Raw genomic sequence first — 23,452 nt, forward strand, 5'->3', positions numbered from 1 at the left:
GCTGCTGGACAGGCCCCCGCCGCCTCATCTGAAGCAGCCCCGGAATCCCAAAATATCATGGACTTTATCCGGGAGGGCTTCACTACACTTCACTCAAAACTGGACGACATGAACGGCACTATATCCTCCATTAAGGCCCACATCGAGAGGACGGACAGCCGAGTGTCGGAGGTCGAGACACGGGTCGGCTCCGCTGAGGATGCGCTGGGTGCCCTGCGCTCCGAGGTTGTTGCTCTCTCCAACCGAGTCCTCGAGGTGGAAAAGAAGAACAAGGACTTGGAATCCCGCTCACGGCGCAACAACCTCCGCATTATCGGGGTTCCCGAGAATGAAGTCCATGAGCCAATGGAAGACTTCGTTGAGCACACATTACTGTCCCTCCTTGACTCACCCGAGCTCTCCCCGCACTTCGCTATTGAGCGGGCACATCGCGCCCTGATGGCTAAACCGAAGCCCGGTGCTCCACCTCGGCCCATCATAGCTCGTGTGCTGAACTACCGCGACCGTGACGCCCTCCTCAGGGCCGCAAGGCTCAAGGGTGAGCTACTACTGGGCGGTGCAAGGATTCACCTTTACCCGGACTTTTCAACAGCCGTCCAACGGGAACGCAAGACCTGAAGCGAAGGCTGCGAGACCACTCAATCAAATACACAATGCTCTACCCCGCCAAACTTCGCATAGAGCACGCGAATTAGATGTTCTTCTTCACGATCCCTGAGGAGGCCTCCAAGTTTATAGACGATCATTTCCCTGGCTGATCCCCCTCCTCTGACCATGGTTCTACAGTTACCCTTTGGGCCCGACGGGGAGAGGCCAGGAACAGCCGCCTTCCCGTTCAGGGCCATATTGATCCTCTATCCCGTAATCGTCTTGTTCTGCTCATTCTACAATCACGTGCCTTACTACTATGTGCAAGTACTTTGCCCAAGTTACACGTTACTCCTACTGCAGGCACTTTTTTTTCTACTGGATCTGCCTTAGCCCGAAGTGACGCGGCCAGTCCGGCCCGCAGGCCCCCAGGCGCTGAAGCCTCTGGTTTGGTTTTGGTTGAAGGGAATTGGGATTGTCATCCCTCTGTTTGGGGGGGGGGATGTGGGTGGGGGTGGGACTTGTTTGGGGGTATGTTATTAAAAAGTTGGCGCTGGCGGCGAAGGCGGACTGTGATGTGGCACTCAGGTACTGTTGCCGCAGGGCTGCGAATCGGACCCACTGGTCATTGACATTTTCTCTGCTTCTAATGCCACTGCTTCTGTGATCGAGAGTGACTTGACCTTTATGAGCTGGAATGTATGGGGGTTGGGTAATTATAAAAAGATGAGGCAGCTCCAGCTGCAGGCCGAGCGCCACGGGCCAAGATTATTTTCTTACAAGAGACGCACGCCCGCACGGAACAGTGCATGCGATTCGCCAGAACCTGGGGCCCCCATAGATTTTCCACTGATTTCTCTACTCAAAGCCGCGGGGTCATGACCCTCATTCACAAGAGTCTCAAGTTTACCCTCATTTCCTCACAAATTGACCCCCAAGGCCGGTATGTACTGCTTCATGCCACGCTCCAACACAAGGAAGTGGTTCTGCTGAACATTTACGGTCCTAACATGGACGACCCGGATTTTTATGTGCAGGTCACGTCCCTCCTTGAAGGCTTCCCCCTCGTCCCCATCCTTTGGGGGGGTGATTTCAACACGATTTTTGATGTAGCCCTCGATAGATCCGGCTCCAAGCCCCGCCATCTTTCCAGGGCTGCTTACGCTGCACTATCATCCCTACCCCGCCTGGCCATGGTAGATGCGTGGAGGTTCTTTTACCCAGATTCCCGCATTTACTCTTTCTACTCCTCAGTCCACGATTCCTATTCCCGCATTGACAGATGGGTGATCTCCAACGAATTGGTTAAGAACGTCACACTGTTAATGATCCTTCCCAGGACCCTGTCTGACCACTCTCCGGTTACCGTTACCATCGGCTGGGGTTCTGATCCCAGACGGGCCCGTAGCTGGAGGTTGAAACCCCTTTCCCTTCTGGACTCGGAGTTCTGCTCCGAGCTTGAGGTGTCGATTGAAGAGTTCTTCGAGACAAATACGGGCTCGGTAACATCCCAGGCCACTTTATGGGAGTCATTTAAGGCTTATATTAGAGGGATTGCGCTGTCCATGGAGAATGGGGTCCTTAAGTCGATCCGGAGAGATCTTGCCGCCAGTGAATCCAGGCTATCGACCCTAGAAGCTACATGCTCACTTCACTCTACCCCGAGTAACCTGGCGGACATCGGAATGGAATTGGTCACGTTCCGATCCCTTGCGGATCGTGAACAGAGGTTTTTGGATAATCCTGGCATGGCGAGGAGATACGGGGAGGGTGAGCGACCTTGTCATTTTTTGGCGAGACTGATCAGTCACGAGATGGGGTCCCCACACATACTTGGCATTGAGAGGCCTGACGGCTCCATGGCTGTCTCCTCGCAGGACATTAACAGGGAATTTTTCACATTCTATGAAACTCTATACTCTAATTCAGACAAGGTGTCGGAGGCAGAGATCGATTCTTTTCTCGATGCCCTCCCTCTGTCAACCCTATCTCCGGTGACCGCGGGTTCCCTTGACTCTCCACTCACACTTGAGGAGCTGTCAGCGGCTATTGACTCCTTATCCTCGGGGAGAGCCCCTGGCTCCGGCGGTATCCCGGTAGAATTCTATAAACATTATAAGTCACAGCTGCTCCCTCACTTGCTTTCCCTTTGGGAGGAGTCGGTGGAGGCCGGTGTATTTCCCCCTTCGCTCCGAGAGGCCACAATCACGGTATTACTTAAGTCTGGTAAATCCCCCTCGCAATGTGCTTCATATCGCCCGCTCTCACTCATAAATTGTGATGTCAAAATATACGCCAAGGCTCTGGCGCTCCGGTTAGCTCCCCTTTTGCCATCTATCATCCATCCAGATCAGGCGGGCTTCATCCCAGGCCGCTCCACCTCCCTGAACCTGAGGCGACTATTTAACATAATTAACAGAATCAGCCCCGAGACGAACGCAGTGGCCGCCACACTCAACATGCAGAAAGCATTTGACTCAGTCTCATGGCGGTATCTGTGGCGGGTTCTCGAGAGCTGCAAATTCGGCCCCTCCTTTCTTTCCTGGGTCAGATTGCTTTACTCGGCTCCCGTGGCTAGGGTCCGTACCGACGACCGTTGCTCCCCTCTCTTTGAGATCGCCAGGGGGACGAGACAGGGGTGCCCCTTCTCTCCCTTGATCTTTGCTATAGCATTAGAGCCCTTCGCTGATATGCTCTGCCAATTCCACGCTCATAGAGGCCTCCGTGCCGCGGGCCAGGCAGACATAGTGTCCCTGTATGCGGATGACGCACTGTTGTTTGTACGCTCTCCTTCCATCAACTTACCCCCAATACTGGAGGACATCATTCAGTTTGGCAGGATCTCGGGCCTTAAAGTGAATTGCTCGAAATCCACTCTCTTTCCACTTACGGAATGCACTTCCCCCCCTCCTGACACCCTGGGTTTCACATGGGCTCAATCCACATTTACCTACTTGGGGATAGAGGTAACGCGCCAGCAAGCGCTGACCTTCAAGGACAACTATCTGAAGTATCTTATTCACCTGACAGCTAGGATCCGGGTCTGGGGCAAACTCCCGATCTCCCTCGCAGGCAGAATAGGGCTGTTGAAGATGGTGGTGTTGCCCCAGCTGCTCTACATGTTCACTAATGTACCCTTGTGGCCAGGGGGGGGCTTCTTCCGAGAGCTGACCCGTACGGTTAATTCCTTTCTCTGGCACTCGGGTGCGGTCCGCCTAAAAATCGATACCTTGTCTACCCCCATGACTAACGGTGGCTTCAGTGCCCCCGACTTTCTTAAATACTGGCTGGTATCCCAGATCCAATACATTTCCTACTGGTTTAATACAGCAGACCCTCCCCCACATGTCAGACTTGAGAAACTTGCGGTCTGTGATCGCGACATCCGCTCCTTAGTGATACAACCCGCTCCCCTGGCACTGGACTCACAGAACCCGGTCGCCTGTACGTCCCTTGCCTTGTCGAGGATGTGGAGGCTGACCGGAACTGCTCACGCCTTCCAGGGCAACCTCCCTCTTTGGAATTTCCTCCCGGGGGTCCCACGAGTTCCACCGGGCACGGTTCGTCGCTGGGCTGTTGCTGGCTACGAGTTGTTGCGTGATGTGTTTGACCAAGGTATATTTGTTGAATGGCCCGATCTCCCTCTGCCCTTGAGGAGCGACCAGAGTGTTTGGCTCCAATATTCATCTCTCTGCAGGACCCTTAAGCGTAATTACTAAACGTTCCCCGCGTTACCCCCTGACGACCCTGCCATCGAGGAACTCACCTCCCCCCTGCCCATGAGGGGCAAAATTTCCAGGTTATACTCTATGTTGCAATCCAGATCTGTCCCAGACTTCGTTAAACTGAAGCGCGCATGGGAGGTAGACCTTGGTGTTGAAATGTCAGATGAGCGCTGGGCACACCTATGAGAGCGTACGCATCGTGTGTCCTTCAACTCCCGGTTTAAACTTATTCAGTTCAAAGTATTACACAGGTTCCATTACACCCCGATCAGATTGCATCGCATGTTCAGGGATCACCCTTCTAGCTGCCCTAGATGCGGTCAAGATGATGCCAAATACATTCACATGATCTGGTCATGCCCTCGCCTCTCACAGTTTTGGGAGGTAGTTTGCTCAACTATGTCTGCTGTGCTCGACCATCCGATTGTTCCTTCCCCGGTGGTATGCCTCTTCCATGACCTCCCAGGCGTCTCCCGGAACTCCAAAAAACTAGCTGGCCTCTGCTTGCTTCTCGCGGTGCGATCCATCCTGCTCTGCTGGCTTCGCCCCTCACCTCCCACACACGCCCAATGGCTAAGAGCTGTCACGTGGGCCTCGGACTCCGAGGAAACCTGGTCCCATATGCAACCCACCCACTCACTCCAGACCTAGGAACATCTGGCTCAGGTTCCGCTCTTACATGTCCGATCTCAACACGACAGCGGAGGTCTCTCCCCCACCAGCTCCCCTCCTCTAGCTAGGTTCTCCACCCCATCATAGATCTCTGTTGCCCTCCGCATGTTGTAAATGTGCCTATTGATTGAGTTGTTATGTGAAGCAACCTCTGCGCACCCTCACTGTGTACATTGTATTCTCATTGTAACTGCCTGTCGCTGTTCGCCTTTGTTTTGCTGCCACGCTGAATAATAAAAAGAAGTTTAAGAAAAAAAAAAAGATTGACTAGGTTGAAGGTTGTGGAAAAGTCTAGGAAAAGCAATAGGGCATGTTTCCCATCATCCCTTATCTCATCCATCTGATTTTTAAGGTCGAGGAGAGCTGACTCTTTGCCATGCCCTGGGCGGGAGTCAGAGTGATAAACTCCTAGGATATGGTTTGTTTCTACGTGATGTTGAATTTGAACATAGGCTGCTCTGTCCAGTATTTTTAATAAGAACGGAACTGTTGTGATGGGCCTGTTTTTAATGGGTAAGACTGGATCGAGAGTAGATTTTCTTAGGAGAGTTAAGACCCAAGCTTCCTTGAGGATGGATGGTACCAGGCAGGAGGAGAAAGAGGAGTTGATGACTGCTGTGATAAATGGTGCTAGTGCTCCAGCACATTCTTTGATGAGCGGTGCCGGGCAGGGTCCCCTTTGCATCTGGATGGCTTTAAGCTTTTTAATATATGTAGGGTGTCTTGGACAGAGATGTTATTAAATCTCGCCAATGGGGTTCCTGGAGAGTTATAGGTGGGGCTGTCAGTTACCCTCATTCCTAGCTGGGTGTGATTTAGGCTAGCTTGTTTGTCAGCTATTTTTTTCTGAAGTGTGATAATGTTCTGTTGCATGGTATACTGTATGCTGGTGCACCAAGTTAAGTCTTAAGTCACAGTGGATGCTAGTGAGACTGGGGATTCCAATTAACTGAGGATGGTGAATAGTTCTCTTGTGTCTAAGTTGGCGTTGGTTATTCTGGTATTGAAGGTGGTGGCCTTGGCTTGGATGATGGCTTCCTTATACTTTTTGGAGAGGATTGAAAATGTCTGTTTAAGGGCAGAGGTAGGGTTATTTTTCCAGCTAGTTTCTGTGAGGCTTTCCTCAGCTCTGAGAATCGTAAGTTCCAGGGTGTACCAGGAATTGATATTAGCTACTGGTATAGCCTTTTTTAGTCTAGGGGTGCAATGGTATTGACTGCCCTGGTCAGAGAATCAGTCTAGAGATCAACTAAGCTCTTAGGGTCAGCGGTATCTAGGAGCTCTGGTTTAAGGGCATCGAGGAATGGATATAGGCTGTTTTTGGTAAATCTTTTGGAGCTGTGGGCCAGCGAGGGAGGTAAATCATGATAGGAGGCTTAATCTGCAGGCCAAGTGGAAGTGTGAACCTGATAATGTGGTGATCAGAGCATAGACCGGGGGTGCTGGCTGTGACTGTGATATGGCAGTTGAGGTCAACTAGCCAATCAAGGGAGTGTCCTTTGATGTGCATGGGGTTGTGGATGTGCCTATTGAAGCCTAGGGTGGATAAGGAGTTGGCTAATAATATGGCTGATAGGTCGATATGATCGCTGATGCCTAAGTTGAGCTCTCCCAGGAGAATCACTTGGGATGTTGGCTTGATATTTTCTCCTAGGGAGCTGAGTAAGTCGTCTTCAAGCATTGAGATGGGGCCTGGTCGGTGGTAGACTAGGTGTGCAGTAATGGTGTTAGTGGCAGAGGTGGTCAGTTATATAGAGAGAATAGCACAGTTGTTCTTCAGTGAAGTGTTTATTTTGTCTGATGTGCAGGTGGTTTTTAGCTAGGACAGCCACTCCACCACCTCTGGAATTCAACCTATCACTTCTGAAGATGGTGTAGCCTGGTGGGGTGGCAAGTGATAGGACAGGGCCCAACCCAGCATGCAGCCAGGTTTCTGTGATGGCGAGGACATCAAGGATATTTACTGTCAATAGGTTGTGGATGTCTAAGGCATGTGCAGGTAGTGAATGATCATTAACGAAAGCTCGGTGGAGAGTCTTGCTGGGGATGTCACAGAGGCCGGTATCAGGACCAGGTGTGTCAAAGGTTGATGTGGGCATGGCTAAGAGTAAACTGACTAGTGGGGGTGATGGCAGGGCTGGGTTGTGGTGTGGGGGTTGTCAGTTGTATTGGAGGGTGGATTGGAGGTTGTGTTGGTTACCAGGGTGGTGGAGTTTGCAATATTGGGCAAAGGTAACTTAGAGGCCGAAATTATATAATTAGTAATTGTAATAGTGACCATGTTCGGTGCCTCTAGATTGTCAGTAGGCATTCTGTGGGAACCAATGGGTGAAATGGGTTGTGAGAGCTCTAGTGTCGTTGGAGGTGGCAATTAAGAGGGCGGGGGTCAAGGTCTTCTTGTTCCTAACCTCAGTTTTGGTAACAGTAGTGGTGGCGACCCAAGTATGGACATTAGTAGTCTTAGGCGGGGGGGCGGGCACGTCTCACATGGTATGCTGGAAGAAGCAATAATTGTTGTAGCACTAGCACATGGCAGCCTAGTGTTCAGACATGTAGTGGCAGCATTAGCAGGAGCCAGCGTGTACATTTCAGGTAGCATCTTGGTAGGGACCAATGTATTCAGTTCACATAATAACTTAGCATTAGCAGTCTCAGTTACAGTAGTGGCACAGATGGGGGTTACATCCATAGGTAAAGGCACAGCATAGACAGGGGTTACATTGGTGAAAATAGGTGTTTCTTTGTGGGGTCACTGGCATGCTAGGGTGGGCACCAGGGATTAAGGACAAAATTGTACATGTACCTGCAGAGTTCGATTTCCAAACAGCTGTCCAGCAGGAGTGGGAGGCAGGCACTATTGTTAAAATATATTTGCAGGCAGTAATTACTAAAGTAGACATGGTAATTCTGTCCGGTCTGGACAAGGAAAACCTAGAATGGTGCACAGTTTTGTGCATCTACCCAACACAGCCATTAAGCAATGTGTCTGATAAATGGCTGTTCGAAGACACTGAGGATGAGGGGGAAATGATATTTGACATGGCCATATGCTGCCAGGTAGTAGTTCTAACACAGTGAAGTACTGCACACTGTGCTCCTAGCCAACACAGTACTGTTACACTACAGGAAGATCTGGATAGGGTGCCTAGAGAATTGAGGACCAAGAGCCTACATGACGTAAGGTTGCTCAAAATCATAGGCATGGTTTGCATTAAATTGAAACCAGGCACAGTTTTGCCCCGAGTAAAACAGTATCCCATGCCAATAAAAGAGGAGGAAAGCATTTCCTTTACCCAAGAGGCATTGTGGCAGTAGGGCATAATACAGCCATCAAAATCCTAATGCAACACAGCTATCTATCCTGTAAAAAAGCAAAAGGGTCATCTTGGAGGATGGTCCAGGATGTAGTCTCTTTGAATACCATTGTAGAGGCAAAATTCCCAGTTGTTCCAAACCCTGCTACCATCTTATGTAATATCTCCACGGGTGCAACATGCTTCACTGTAATAGACCTCAGAAATGCATTTTTCTGAATCCTATAACATCCTCACTGTCTGTACCTTACAATGTTCACTTATCGGCACCAAAGGTGAGCACACTCGTTTGCCCCAAGGGTATTGTGAATCCCTCAGCATTTTTTATCATTTTTTAATAGAGTGTTGCAAATGACTCTGGGGAACTTGCACACACAAATCATTGTGATTCACTACGTGGACAACCTCCTGGTTTGCAGCGCATCAGAAGAACAATTCAGGGAAGATTCAGTGAAGCTTCTAACCTTATTGGCAGAAAAGGGCTATAAGGTGGACAAGAATAAACTGCAGTGCTGCCATTGTGCAGTTGTGTATCTAGGGCAGATAATATCATCAGCCGGGAGAAAGACAACTCCAGAAAGGTTTACCACAGTGCAGAACATGCCACAGTCAGCCATGGTTAAGCAAATGCAACTGTTTTTGGTGTTATGTGACTATTGCCGAGTGTGGATATTTGACTATTCAACTTACGCCAAACCCCTAGTGCAAGCACTAAAAGAAGCACAGAAAACAAAAAGGCCTCTGGTCTGGACGGACCAGATGCTGGAGTGCTTTCAGGAACTTAAAAAGGCTATCAGCAGTGCCCCTGTTTAAGCAATGCCAGATTATAAAAAGCATTTTTTTCTATTTTCCCACTCCAATGGTCGGGTGATTATGGCTGTCCTCACGCAGAAGACATCACTGGGACAAAAGCATTTTTGCAATACTAGAAAAATGAAAATCACACCCACAACCCAGAATGGCATCAGGCTATGAGGTCATCCTATCAAATGCCTCCATTTACATTGTAATTTGTCACATTGTCAATCCAGCTACATTTGTTGCAGAGCGAGTACAGGCAGATTATCTAGTGCACGATTGTGCCCCTTATGCGGACTGCACTCATGTACTAGATCACATTAACAAAGATGTACTCGGGAAAGGGAAGGTGCTTTTCGTTGTTGGTTCATCAACCATTGACCGGAATGACACTTTCAGGAGAACAGGGGCAGTGGTAGTGGGTATGCCGCAAAGGCAGTAAGTGGTGTTGTTGATAGTGCCTCTACCCCCAAGTTATACTTCACAGGCAAAAGAACTTGTAGCCCTTATGACAGCATTAGAATTATTCAGAGGATTTCCCACCACCATTTACTCTGACTCAGCTTATGTCACATCTACAGTACACTGAGGCCTCTCAAGATTGCGCTGTAGAGGATTCAAATAATAAAACAGCACACAAGTGCAAAATACCATGCTACTGTCTCAGATTATAGAAGCATTATCCACATGCCAATAGCAGCAGTGAAATGCTCAGCTCACACAAACTGCACAAACTCCATTTCCTATGGCAATAGTGTGGCAGACTCCACTGCCAGAAAAGCAGCATACCTACACACTCCAGATGACACACCATACCCGTTCCTTGAATTGTCCCTACAGCAGGTGGATAACACAACACCTTAGAATGCCCTTTCCGTAGCTCAGCTCATTGAGTCACAAGCACAAGCACCTGAAGAAGAAAAAGAGGGTGTTCTCTGTATCCAGGCAAATAACAAGGGGGGGGGTCGTGGGAGTCCCTCTGCCAAACATTAATCCTGGTTACGAGAGCCTTACCCAGAGTCTTTAGGTCACTATCTTTCACAGAGGAGGAATATCCAAAACATATCAATCTTTGTCCTGCCCTGGGGCAGTCCAGCACCAAAATGCTAGGCAATTCTCCTCTGAACAAGAGTACCAACAGCAACCCCAGACACGTGTTTCAGTCTGGTTGGACCTCATCAGTAGGGTGGAGCTGTGCCTCTCTAAGAATAGGGAGCAAGGGGTCAACGTCTGGATTCCCCTAGTAACTTAGGGTGAGACGCAAAGGTACTTACAATAGGCAAAAAACATGGGGGTCCTGGGAGTCCCTCTGCCAAACATTAGTCCTGGTTACGAGAGCCTTACCCAGAGTCTTTAGCTCATTATCTTTCATAGAGGAGAAATATCCACAACATATCTTTGTCCTGCCCTGGGGCAGTCCAGCCCCGAAATGCTACGCAATTCTCATCTGAACAAGAGTACCAACAGCAACCCCAGACACGTGTTTCGGTCTGGTTGGACCTCATCAGTAGGGTGGAGCTGTGCCTATCTAAGACTAGTAAGCAAGGGGTCACGTCTGGAATCCCCTAGTAACTTAGGGTGAGACGCAAAGTTACTTGCTCACTATTCTTAGAGATGGAGAGCTCCACCATACTGATGAGGTCCAATCAGACCAAAACATATGTCTGGGGTTGCTGTCAGTACTCTTGTTCAGAGGAGATCTTCCAATTGGGCTACCAGGCACACTTTTTGACCATCCACACAATATTGAGAACTATATAGAGACATATGTCAATTGTGCAGGAGATGGGGATTGCTTTTTCTTGCCATGCAGAACAAAAGATTATACAGGGGATACCAAAAATGTAAGGAAAGTGTCGGTACCAGTTGATCCTTTGATAAGATATGAGATAAGCGTAGAGGGTGGAATGTAGTGATAGGTAGAGGAGCTGTGACCAAGGGTAGGCCATTTTATTGTGCCAAGCCCTGCTGGAATTTCTTTATCCTTCATAACACCACAAAGAATGTCATTCTGTCACATTAGGCCTAAATAAGATGACAGGGTCCGTTATCTGCTGTTTTAGAAGTTGTAACTGACCTTAAGGTTATAGGTTTTGCCATTCAGAACAATAGGCCTATTTCTGAATGTGGTGTCATTTACTAAAATCAAACCACAGTCCTGCTTCCTTTCAGAGAAAGCAATGATGCCAGAACTGTGGTGAGGGGCAGGACATGCACAAGATATTGTTTTAAGAATTAGACCCTGACTGTTTATTCCATAAAGCTGTTCGCAAAACATCAAGGCTCCCACAAAGTAATAGTTTCCATCCTTGGCGCAAAGCAAACACACACGAGAATTACTGAAGGGCACTCTTCCAGTATGAGCGAAGACCTCGTGTAGAAATTATGCCAGATCGCTAGTCCAGACTATAGTTCTACAGCCCCCTATTGAGTCTAGGACTGCTTGGTACTTGGAAGGGTGCTGTACAAAGTCACACAAATATGAGAATGAATTCCTCAAGAGCAGTGCCTTAGTTACACTTCTCATGAGGCCACCTGCTTCCCAAGAGATAGGAGGCCTTGGTCAGATGACTTTGTGCCAGAGAGAGCAACATGTTACACTAAGATAGTTGCTTAAGTATGTTGCAGCTTGAGGGGCTTCAATGCCTGAGAATGAGAGGGTTGCCAAAATGACAGGACCAATAGGAGAGAAGCTCAGTGTTTGCATTTTGTTGCTACAGGGGCTTTGTTCTCTTTTTCTGCTGATCATGCAACTAGGGTGTCTGCAAGGGGTTGCGCTCACCGATTCACTAGGATTGCACTAACCATTAAAATGTACAAACATATGTTATGTTTAAGTACTCATACAGGTGCTAGCCAATGGGGATGAAGGACATTTAATACACCTAATATTTTCTATTGCATGCTACTCTTGTTTTTTTGTCATTAAATACTCTAATCTAATGTGAGCATGTTGAGAATCTCTCAGTCTCCCTGTCTAACGAGATTGACCGCAAAACCGTTCTTACTTTTGCATTAAAACTTTGTTTTCTTGCAACTCGTATGTCACCTCATTATTTTCTGTAAATCACTAAGGGTCTGCACTAACTATGCTTTCTTACTGTGTAATTGTAGTTTTTATTGGATATCAAGGGTAAAGAAAACAAGATGAGTGCTATTACATAGCTAGACTGGCATACTGTTAAGATCTTGATGGTCGTGCAGATTAATAATGCCTCCGTCCCCAAGTACCACACAGCCAATTGGTATAGAATGCCTGTGCAGTCTTTGAGGCCACAGGTTTTTTGTGAGCCGTCAGCTCTGGAAACGGGAACTGCCAGAAGGACCCCTTGAGCGCTGTAAGGCAATGAGTGGTTATCAGATAATGTGCGATAATTACAAGGTATACCCAGCAAGGAGACAAAGCACCTCTTACCTAGAAATACGGGAAGTGACAGCCTGATGGAATAAGGCAGTGAACCCGGGACAGAGGGCTTGGTGAGCTTCTCGGTGTGGAAGGTGGGTGTCTGGTATCCAAACACTGGATAGCGGCACACAAGAGGCTTGTGGTAATGTAGGTCAGGCAAACGCCTAGCAGGAGGCCAATGGCCAAAGTCACTGAATCCAAAAACGAAATCCGTAAGACAGTCCAATTCCAAAAAACCAAGGTCGGGTAACGAATGCCAGGGGTTGACAGAACAATCCAGTAAACAGAGTCCGAGGTCTAGTAACGTGTAAGAAGCAAGAAGTACACAAAGCAATCCAGTAGACAAGGCAATCCAGTAGACAATATCCGAGGTCGTAGTAACGAGATTCAAGCATGCGAACAAGCGCCGTAAAGTCCTGAAGATAAACAGCTGTGAAGCAACGCTATCGATTTCAGGACGCCTTTTGAGCCAATAGGGAAGGTCACCTGATGCTGGAATGGTCATATGACGTGCGTCAGGTGATGCAGTCACGTGAGGTGTTGTCGTCACGTGACGTTTGGCCCGATCATGTGACGTGTAGATCTTCGTTGACAATATGGAACGTTGCGGGCCAGCAGATGTTTCCATTGTAGACGCCAGCGATGCGAAGGCCGGTAAACACCTGATCCAAAAAACAATGTTCTGGCATAACGGGTGAGAGGCCGCAACCTCTGTATGCCGGAATGTGTGCATGGGATACCCTTGTTTTGAAGTGTAGAGGGGTTAGTACGTGTGCCTGTGGGTTGTCTGGCAGAAACAGAGCGTGTCGTGGGAAACGTAACACATACTTGGCTTCAGCCAGAATAGCTATACTTTCATTCTGTGGCATTATATTATTTACTGGGCATCAAGGGGAAAACAAACATGATGAGTGCTATCACTTAGCGACAATGGCATGCTTGAACACAGCCACTCTACTTTCTTCCTGTGGCATGGAATTTTTTACTGAACAGCAAGGGTGCAAAATATATGATGAGTGCTCCTGCATAGCCAGGCTGGCCTTCATTGGTGCAGCCAGTTTGGATATACTCTTAATGTGACATGGCTACTGGGCATCAAGGGTAAACAAGTTTTATTGCATGCTATGTGGGTGCCCTTAATGGGACCAGTCGTGCCATGTATTCTTACTGTGGCCATATATTATTACTGTGGCATTACATTTTGTTACTGGGTATAAAGGATAAAGCAAACATCAGAGGAATTCTTCCCTTCCTTAGCTTCCCCCAGAAGCTCAATGTCTCCAGAGCTCTGGTTCTCTCCAGGCTGGATAACTGCAACAGACTCTTCCTCAATCTGTCTAGCTCCTCCCTTCACCCCCTTCAACTAATCCAGAACAGAACTGCCAGGCTTATCCTTTGCTTCAAGCCCAGGGGCCGCATCTATCCAGCCCTTAAATCTCTCCACTGGCTCCCAGTTGCTGTGAGGATCAAGTTCAAGACCCTCTGCCTCATCCACAAGGGTGTCTGGGGCCTGGTACTGTAAGCGACTTAAATTCAACACTACAGCTAAGCCTATGCCTAGTCTGGGATGCTGATAGAAGCCCTTATTGATGTATTTTTATGTCCAGTTCGTTTACTCTGGATGACAACCCTTATATAACATCCCTCTCTTAGAATCCCCCTGACCCCACTGAGCCAAGGAGTAGGTTTGTTTTGCAAATTAAAAGGTTTATTTGAAAATTAAACAATATATATGTATATCACACTTTTATAATAACTTAATATTTGATAGCACACTTGTGAAGATGATAGTGATCAACAATGGATAATGTTACAGTGGTACACTCTTTTTGATGGCTTAGAAGTGATATAGAGAGGATAAAGTAGCTGAGAATGCTTTTATGGCTTCAAGGACAATGAAATGATGAATGAAAATGCAGTAAAGAAAATAAACTTGATATGACTTCAACAAAAGACAATGTAATCACTTTTCTTTGACAATTCACCCCCCCCCTTTATGCAAGGTAAAGAGATGGGAGAAAAGCACACAGTTCTCAGGAATGCAATCAAATATAATTCAGTTCCCCCCTAGCAAGCTTAGAGGAAAACAGGTATGAGTCTTAAACACAGGCAATATACTTTGATGTGGTTGCAATTAAGTGAAAAATATGCGAAAAATGCTTTTAATTCCCTATAGGAGGTTCAGGGTAGGTGATAGCTACTTTTTATTAGTTCAGGATCACTTTAGCAATGCTCTATGAATCATTGTCAGGTTGCAAACGAATTTCAGCAAAGGAAAGCAAGGACAAATATTTTTACACGTGGCTGAAATTAAGCAAAATGTCAAATCGCGGCAAATTTAGATGCGTGCGTCGAGCACAATTACGGAGGAAATCTCGCTTCTATCACAAACGGTTCCGGAGATAAGGCCGATTTAGTAAAGGTAGTTTTTCGGATTTGACATTTTAAAGCTCAGAATGACAGATGACAGTTTTCAGGTTTAAAGATGGCAGAATGACACGATTCTAGGAGGCAGTTCTAAATAGGTTAAAATAGTTTGGATTACATTATTTTAAACTAAGAGATTGGGTTTTGCACAGTTCTGGCAGTACTCACACTATATTTTGGACAGGAATGCGACTTCGCCACGGTTCGGGTCAGGATTGGACTGCGGTTCCCTCGCCACGGACAGTCTCAGCCTGGTTCTGCTCAGTGGATAATTCTACCTTCTGGGTCAGCTCTGCTAGCGGCACTGCACAGCGGTCTGGATCTCTGGTACTGACAAAAGTTCTCGGCAAAAATTCAAACTGCTCGCCCGGCTGTTCAATAGTTTGCAAATGATTTGAGGCCTGCTGAAAAAGGATTCAGCTTGTGGATTCAGGCCTCTCTGCTACAAATTCTGGAGTTAATTTCTGGTCTCTGGAGATTGATGGATTTGAAGTCTGGATCTCTGGATGTGAAGTCTGAAGTCAAAATGCTCCGCAGAAAGTTAAAAAGAAAAAGTCCTATCTGGCTTCCAGAGGCTCTTTTTATGTGTTTAGAAAGTGGGTGGGTCGGCTAATTCTGCATGCCCAACCCACTAAGGGTTCTGATAGGTTGAAGAGTTTTCTGTGCTCTCACTGGAGAACAGAGTTGTGTGTCAGAGTGAGTCATGAGGTGTCATCTTTATGGTATACAGAAAGAACACTCCCCTTTGCTCTTACCTTAGAAAATCATTTTCATAACTAAACACCTTTCCCAGATACACAAGTGGTTGACATTACATACACACAACATATATCACATAAGGTAGTCTCCACTCGAACTCTGATGTTTCTAAGAGCTTGGATTAAGAAATGGCAACTTATTTTCATTTTTAGTGGGTTTTGCAACATTGGTTTTTCATCAAAAATTACACAAATGTACACTCCCCTTCTACACATCTACCCAGTCTATTGATTTAGTTTGTTCTGGGATAGAATAATGGGCGGCGACAGCTCATCCCCACATCTACCCAGTCTATTGATTCAACATGGGTCATGGGACTTTACTAGGTCTCTAGCATAAACCCAGTGTCTGTAATATCAATAAATAGCGGGGTTTGGTCCTCGAACATGGTACAGAGTTCAATCAAGTCTTGAATTGTGGGTACATTTCTTAGATTAAGGTTCTCCAAATTGCACATTTTTGTGAGCTTAATACAATATTTTAGAAGCATTTAACTTAAACATATATTTGCTGCAATATGATTCCACAAAAGCGTCTGAGTCCACCCCCAGAAACTTGGGAGTACCACATGTCTCTCCTCTCCCAGGCAGGGCTCTGTTTTCAGTCCACACTGAAAATCAACGTACCCCATTCAATTGCAAGAGTCTATTGTGTCGGCTGAGGTCAGCAGGCCAGGGGGCCACTCTGCATTTGGTTAGCATGAACCTGTGATTTCCTGGGCTGTTGTGTGGGTCTCTGAGGTGAGAAGGTTTCCCAGCCTCTTGGCCTGTTAATGCAATCAGATTGTCTCCTTGGGAACAACAGGTGGTTAAGAGTTTTAATTAACCAGCGGGCCTTTGAAGTTTCCAGCTGTCTCAGGAGGCTGATTAGCTTCTGAAGTAGCAGTTCTCCTGTCAGAGTTTAGACCGCTAGCGCCAGTTTGTGGACAAAGCTGGTACTGCACTAATTTTTGGGATCTGTCTTGAATTAATGCATTTCAATAGAGTGGTCTTTTGCTTGATAGTATAGGATCCTTGCTTAACATTGTTTTGATGGCATCCTTACAGTAGAGTGGTGATGTGGAACCCCCCACAAGAAGGTTGTATCTTTAGAGTGGTCTTGTGCCCATGATTTTAGCAACTTTTTGACATCAATAAAAACGGATTTTGAACAGAACCATCTTTCTTTGCACTGGTGGGTGGCAGATTAGGTGACCATTTTGGTATGCGCAAACTGCGCGGTTCTCCAGGATTCTGGTGTGAATGTGGGTGGCGACAGCTCATCCCTACATCTACCCAGTCTATTGATTTAGTTTGTTCTGGGATAGAATAATGGGCGGCGACAGCTCACCCCCACACCTACCCAGTCTATTGATTCAACATGGGTCAAAACTCTTGACAAGCCCCCCCCGCCCGACTGCGCTTTGATTTGGAGTCGAGGGGGAGTCGGTGCAAAGGATGTTTTTGATCCACGCGCTGGTATGTCCGCATCATCTTCTTCCAATTCCGTAGATGGCACAGTTCAGGATCTTTTCCTCCATCCGGTTGGATCGATCGGTTCTCCTCGCCGGTCTTGATGGGAATATTGGGCGGTACCCCGGGCCCCTCGGATCTCTGCTCCCTGTCCCCGGTCGTCCTCCTTGGTCAGTCTCCATGGTTTCATCTCTCCTAGGATGAGAAAGCAAAAGCGGCAATACCTATTCGTAGACATTTCTCCCCCACTATTGATCTAGTGGGGCGGCATGTACATTTTATAAATCAAGAGACATAGCATTCTTATTTTGAAAAACTAGATATAATTCAAAGACAGTTGCATACAAGAATCATAATATTTTAGAGACTATATGTGGGATAGTTTAGGGTGGAACTGAATTAATCTGGAGCGGCCCCCTCTGGTATTGCAGAGGACTCCTCCAGTTGCTGCAGAGTGTGCCTGGGATGGCAACACTTTAGCTGATTTATATGTACCCTCTTGTCTTCCCCATTCGGCCAGACTACCTTTGGGGATGCGGATCTTATACGCTACTGGGGAGACCTTGTCTATAATTTCAAACAGTCCCTTCCATGTAGGCAAAAATGTTCGCTGTTTGGCTTGGTTCCTTTGGAAATTGTATAGATAGACCCGGTCTCCCACAGTATATTCCTTCCTGGTGGTCTTCAGGTCGTAGTGGGTTTTCATGCTATCAGCTGATCTTTCTAGATTCTGCTGAGCATAGGCAAAAGCATGCTGAAGGTGTTTCCTTAAATTCTCCACATACTCATGAGTTGTGGAGGCATTTATCAGTGTCTGCTCTTGGGTCCTGTTAAGCAAATGCTGGAGAAGCACCATCTTGCGTCCGGTCATCAACTCAAATGGAGACATTTTAGTTGCAGATGAAGGGGTAGATCTGATGGCCATTAGGACCAGAGGTAATCGGATAGCCCAACTTGGCCCAGAATCTGCCACAAACTTTTTTAATATGCTCACAATGGTTCGGTTGTATCTCTCTACTGCTCCAGAAGAAGCTGGCCTGTAATCAATGTGTAGTTTCCTTTTAACCCCCAGTATCTCCCACATCTTTGTCATTACCTTGCTGGTGAAATGGCTACCTCTGTCTGACTCTATCCTTTGAGGTAGACCAAAACGGGAAAATATGAAGTTAATCAACAACGCAGCTGCTGTTTCTGCCTTGCAATTTGGGGCTGGGAGACATGCCACCACTTGGTAAACAAGCATGTGACGGTCAACATGTACTTGTTTCCTCTAGACGAGCGAATTACAGGGCCTACAAAGTCGATTTGCAAATCTGACCATGGCAGTGTCATCTCCCTGTTTTGGAGAGGCGCCCGGTGTGTGAGGGATGTTGGCTGGAATTGTGCACACACCAGACACCCCTTCAAGTATTGGTCGAGGTCCTGCCCCATGTGTGGCCAGTATGCAACCTCTCTTAAGATCTCAAGTGTTGTTTGAAACCCCCTATGACCAGCGGTGGCCGCATCATGGGCGTGACTTAACATCAGGCTTCGGAATGAGGTAGGAACCACCCACTGATCATGGCCAGCTTGGGATTTCCTTACCAACAAACCGTCTTGGATTCGGAACCTTTTTGGACATTTCATCAACACTCTTAGGTCCTCTTTCCCAATGTAATCGGTATCCGTCAGGGGAATGTTTTCAGGGTCCTCAATGTGTTGGTAAAAATTACCAATTATTGGATCCCCTTTCTGAGCTGTAATCAAATCAGCATCAGGGGTCTCATTACTCCATTGTGCAGTTCAAAGATCATTGTGAGCATTTGTCTGGGACCTAGTGATAGCAGTGACCTGGATTTCCCCCAACAGGGACTCTATTTCTATTAGATCGCCTAGGATGGCCCCGGTTTTGGCCAGCTGATCAGCTAAGTCATTTCCAGTTTTGTCTGGTCCCTCTACTTTGGAATGACCCTTGATCTTTTTCCAGTAGATGGTCATCCCATTCGATGTGACCAGATCGTCAATGTTTTGCATTAACTTCCCATGTTTCAAAGGTTTGTTATTAGCACATAGCATGCCTCTGGTTTTCCAGTTAACCAGGTGCTCCACGAACCCGTTCCGTACATAATCCGAATCTGTGATTATGACCAGTTCGTGGAGTTGATGTTGGACAGCAGTGAGGATGGCTTGACGCACAGCCATCAATTCTGCCACCTGACTACTTCGGGGACCAATTTTGTATCCAGCGGAGGGTTCTGGAAACTCCTTCACCCATGCATTCCCTACGCCGGCCACCAGTTCTTTCTCCCCGTTGTTGTGAACATGGTAAGAGCATCCAACCACATAGACAGTGGGCATTCCCTCACACTTGTCTTCTTCAAAGACTTTGTGTGGGGAATTAAGGTATGCCTCCATGTTGTCCTTGATTTTTAGACTTTCGTCCTAGAGACAGTTTTCTCTGGCACAATCATGCAAGTCAGCCAGACCTTGCGCGAGGGGACTCTTCTTGTTTTGGCCATATATGACCTCCACAGGAAAGCCTTGCATTGACAGAATCCAGGAAGTAATTCCGGAATTACTCACATTTCCGGCCTGGATTCTGTCACTTTGGAGATATTGCAGAGGCTGGTGTGGAGTCTCCACTATGATGTGTTCCCCCTGGATGAACGGGCGGTAATTCCTCAATGACCACACCGTTGCCAGGAGTGCCTTCTAACAATCGTTGAATTTTTCCTCCACAGAGGATAAAGTTTTGCTCGCATAGGAGATTACTTTATTGACCTTGTCATGCTTTTGGTATAATACTGCTGTCAAGCACGTATTAGAGAACCCTGTCTCCAGGAAGAACTCCTTGTTTCTGACAGGGTAAGCTAGGCAAGGCGCTTGTAAGAGGCTTCCTTTGAGTTGTCTTACTGCCTCGGATTGTTCTGGACCCCATTCCCACTTAACCCCTCCATTCAAACGATGAATCAGGGGTCTGGTGATCTCTGCGTAGCCCTCAATGAACTTTCTGCTGTAATTAGTCAGTCCAAGGAGGCTCCTTAGTTCCCGCAGAGTTGTGGGATCCTTTCGTTTCTGGAGTGCTTCCACTTTCTTTCCTTGGGGACAGAGACCCTGAGGAGTAATCTCATGCCCCAAGAAATTAACACGGGTTCTACCCCACTGTGCTTTCTGAAAGGAAAGTTTTGCTCCGGCGGCCCTCAACTGTGTCAGAACATAACGGATCTCTGCTATGTGTTCCTCCACAGATGAACCTTTGATGAGGACATCATCTACATAAGCCAGGTTACCCCTCGCACCCAGGTCGGGCATGGCCTTGTGTAGGAAAATGTTGAATTAATTGCTGGAGTTGAGGTATCCGAAAGGAGTTCGGATCCATGTGTACTCCTGGCCCCCAAAGGTAAAAGCCAGTTTGTATTGGTCCTCCCTACTGACAGGCACAGTCCAGTATCCATTGGTCAGGTCTATTGCTGTGAATACCTGTGACCCCTGAATCTGGGCCAGCCCTTGGTCAATGTAGGGCAGAGGCCATCGGGAAGTATGGACCCGTTTGTTGAGCTCCCTAAGGTCGGCACAGAGTCTCCACTGGCCGTTTGGCTTCAATATTCCCAGCACCGGATTATAGAAGGTGCTGTGTACTGGACGGATTATTCCCCGGGACTCAAGGTTCTTAATTATTTCAGTAAGGGACTCCATGGATGCGAGAGGCAAACAATATTGCTTCACAAACACTGGAGTCATGCTAGGGTCCGTGGGAATTGTTGTTGTGTGGATGTCGGTGCGACCACAGTCATATGAGTCTACCGCAAAGAGATCTTGGAAATCCAAGAAAACTTGTTTCAACTTTTGCTTCTGTTCCAGAGTCACACAGGCAACAGCTAGCTTGACTCTCTCTTCCACCATCTGCCTGAAGCCTGGAAAGACTTCTGGTTTGGCTATCTCAGCGGCCTCCTCCAGCTGGGTGGAGAAGTCCCTGGTCAGAGTGCTGATTTGGACTGGAGGCTTCAGGTGGGAAAGGCAGCCCTCATGGACCTGGAAAATCACCTCATCCCTCCTGAAGTCACAAGTCTTCCTTAGCATAAGGGCAAGAAGTGTACACCAGGAAGTTCCCCCCATGCCGGGTGAAAATCCTCTCTGGTGTTGTATTGTCCTCACTGTCACTGTCAAAACAGTCCTTGGGGATTGGTCCTAACAGTTAATTTCCTAAATCAATGGAGAAATGTCAGTCATCAACCGCCATTCCAATAATGGTGCCTGCGGCTAGAGTAATACTCTTTAAGTCGCTGTTATCCATCTCTATTGGAATGGTGTCATGTTCTATGTTGACTAATGGGGTTGGGTTTACCCCCAACCCTTGCTGTTGGAGAGAAGCATTTAGATGAATATAAGCATCAGGGTTTTTCAATTTTTGTCCTCTTTTAACTTTCACTTCCAGGGAGAATTGTCGGGTCCTTTCTGAGATGGTGACTTCCTCTTCAATCTGAATTTCCACTGCATAAGGTAGCAATTGAGCTGACCTAAATGCTTTTTCTGGATCATCAAAGCCCATGGGATTATCCGCTAATCGGGACCAAGCTTTTAAGTTTATTAGGTCCAAACTAATGGCAAAGCGATTGAGAATGTCACTGCCTAAGTAAAAGGCAGCAGTGACGTCTCGCACGACCCAACAATTATGGACTATGCTCTTGTTGCCAATGGAGATTTTGAGCATACACCTGCTTGGCAGGAGATGTTTGGAATTAGGTGCTTCCAGGTCCATTTCCCATTTGTCTATCAGTTTGAATGTGGGAATGGCTGGATCTTTTGGGAGTTGGCGGAACATGACTTCGCTGATGAAGCTCTTACCGTTGTTAACACACACTCGGGCGAGAACAGAGTCCTTCCCATCATTTAACTGAACAGGGATGAACAACTGATCTCCAATTTGCTTAATATCAGCCAGGCTCTGAGCTGATTTCACATCTTTCTGGACTATAGGAGTGGGAGTTTCTGATTGTGGATTAGTAAAGAATTTCAGAGTGTTTCCTTCCAGTGTGGAATACCACCTTAAACTGGAAGGAAGGTTGATTTTCAGAAATAGAGAGGACCCCCCATCACCAGTCTGTTGTCCTACTGCTATTACTGTCACGTGTGGAATCTGGTTGTTCTGGAAGTGAAATTCTACTTGGTCAGATTTTTGTTCAACCATGTGGCACGTGCCGTTTAAACTAACATGGTTGACACTCTGCTTTAATTTTATTGGTCGGCTAGTCTGGGTCCAGAGAACCTTGTTTACACAATCTATTAGAGGTGACAACCTCCTCAGGAGGTCATTCCCTAGTAAACAAGGGGTGCCCTCTGAAGTCACTACTATGACCGGGTGTTTCACCTTGTGTCGTCCAATTTTGATGTCCAAATCTGCAGTCCCCTCGACGGGAATTTCCTTCCCGTCAAAGTTCTGCAGTTGTCCAGGAAGAGAGGTGAGAGGAGAGGAATGCGGTAATTCTCCCCCCTTCCTGCATTCAGTTCATCAAAGTCCCTTCTGGACAGAAGGGTGGCTTGAGATCCAGTGTCCACCAGCGCCAAGATTGTACCCTGCCTCTGTACTTGTACCGCGGCATAATATCTTCCCTCCTTCTCCTCAAGGGGGCACAGATAATGCACATTTTTGGACAACTGGTGGGCTAACTTTCTGGTTTTGGACATGGCGAGAGAAGAGATTTGGGCAGAATTCTGTGAAGAGCCTGGGGAATCTGAAAGAAAAAGTTGGCAACTGGAAATGGTTTCGGGTTCTGGGCCGCCCCCCCCTTTTTGGAGGCAGTCATCAGGATGGGTTTGACCCATGGGATTTTGGTATTGTTGGTTCTGGGATAGAATGATGGGCGGCGACAGCTCAATCCCCACATCTACCCAGTCTGTTGATTCGGTTTTAGGTTCCCCTGGTTCCGGTTCTGGGCCGCCCCTGCCTTTTTGGAGGCAGTCACCAGGATGGGTTTGAACCAGGGAAGTTTGGTTTTGTTGGTTCTGGGATAGGATGATGGGCGGCGACAGCTCAATCGCCACATTCACCCAGTCTGGATTGGACTCTCTTGGGACCCATTTTTCCTTGGGAGGAGATCACCCATCTCTGAAGGATAAGATCCTTTTCCCAGGATCCTCCGAGGATCCCTCTCCCTCAAATTGGAAGACATGTACCTCCTCCACAAAGTGGGTCTGTTTGGGTCCTTTGTTTCTCCTACCCCCCCTCTGCTCCTTGGGAGGCAGGCTTTCAGGGGCAGGAGATTTTGTTTCTGGTTCCTGGTTTTCCAGGGACTGTTTACAAGTTGGGAAGGAAGCTTCCTCCAAGGCTTTACA

Source organism: Ambystoma mexicanum, chromosome 12 (assembly GCF_040938575.1).
Source record: "Ambystoma mexicanum isolate Mex_15411 chromosome 12, UKY_AmexF1_1, whole genome shotgun sequence".
NCBI lineage: Eukaryota > Metazoa > Chordata > Amphibia > Caudata > Ambystomatidae > Ambystoma > Ambystoma mexicanum.